We start from the raw sequence: 1785 nt of genomic DNA, 5'->3' as shown, positions 1-1785 counted from the left end.
TTACATCGTTTCCTTCAACTTTCTTACTCGTGAGAGAACAGGTAGTATTAACCTCTTCACAAAACACCCTCACTTTTTCTTAACTTTACAGCATTACTTTTATAATGCAGTTTTTTCTAATAGCTCTTTTTTCCCCATTAAGCTTGTTAACTGAAAAGCTAACATAGGGTAAATCATACATTTCTGAACAAAACAAAGATTTAAATGGTTTCCATGATTCCAGTCCAAGCTTAATCATTTAAAGATCAAAATAAATACAGTAGGGGTGTGGTACTTTGAGCCTACAACTACATTCGTTTTGACTTGTCCTCTGCCTTTTTCCCTTCTATCCCTATTGTATCTTCCACCAGTAGTAGAAGTTTTGAATTCCATAGGTGGTTTACTGCATTAGATATTCTGATTATAGCTTCTTGCTCCCTTAGTTGTTCTGTTTTTTCCACTTATTTGTCGGGTTGCTACAGCCTTGGTAAATGACATCTGTTCCTTCGTGCAGCAGACTTATGCTGTGACTTACATGCAGTCATACGGAAAGCTTTTATTGGAGAGCAGTTCCCAAAGTATGAATGCATGAAGCTGCAAAGCCTGCAGGATTGTTAACTTTTAATTACGCAGACTTAACTAAAATTTATATACATTATTTCAAAGCAGATATCATAACTTTAAAGCAAGCTGTACACACTACTCTGAAGACCTGATGAACAACAAGCAAGAAGGAGAAAATGTGAATTACTTTTTAATCTGATATCTGCAGAGTTTTTTAGTGATTAGGACAATGTATAGAAACAACATATGCAGTCAGCATCCGCATTTCTTAAAAATCTTCAACAAGCTGTTCTGAACTGTGAATGCACACTGTCAGCAATTCAAATGCAGTGAGATTTTTTTTTTTTAAATCTTATTCTACGTGTGGATTTTGTTTGTGAGAACTTGCTGTGATATTACTGATATAACTGCTGTTGCATGTACATGCCACAGGGAATACTAAAAGTAGTAGTAGTGAGAAAATGATGATGTTGACCAGCTTTTTATTATGGTGATAAGATGTTCCTGCTAGAAGCTCTCCTTTAGAGGAGAGACGAAGCAGTAAGAGATCCCATGATGTGGCACAGAAATGCAACAGGCTTGACAGGCACAGAGTGAGTCAAGATCATAAGACCCAGGGTAGGACAGAGTATGTTTGTGTTATGTAACAGGCAGGGGTGTGTGTGGATTTTTTTAATCATTCTGATCACTCTAGTATATAACGTCAAATGCCAATGGAAAAGTATACTGCTCTTTAAAGACTGAGGAGGCCAATACCTCATGCATAATTTGTGTTCTGGTAGAAATGGGTTACAGCTATTCCCACACAAAGCAATTTATTACCTGGTGATACTGAATCTTACATTTCCTTTCACTAAATGGTGCTATGCTCCTCTCCCTTTTGTAGGAGTCTTAGGCAGGGAGACCAGGTACGTGCCTGAGCCATACTTCCATTTGGAGATTGTGTTTCTGTTATTGGTGAAGAAGATGTGACTGAGCATGGTTTCACAAGTTAGGCTTCATCCCTGAGCAGAAAAGCTGGGTGTAAGACTGCCTCACTTACTCTTCCATTCCTGTTCTTCAATCTCCCAGCACAAATTGTCTTCAGTCCCTGTTTTCTCAAACAGCAGTCTGTCAGTAAAGATGCTTGGAGAACTTCTTTTATGTTTGCTTTTGGTAGTTTAGCTTCTTGGTTACTGTTCATGAGTGTTGTATCAGAACAAATGCAGCTGCACCTCATCTGGAAGCGACGAGGCAAAGATT

Source organism: Aythya marila (genome assembly GCF_965140915.1).
Source record: "Aythya marila genome assembly, chromosome: 5".
Taxonomy (NCBI): domain Eukaryota; kingdom Metazoa; phylum Chordata; class Aves; order Anseriformes; family Anatidae; genus Aythya; species Aythya marila.
This window is presented reverse-complemented; position numbering follows the sequence as displayed.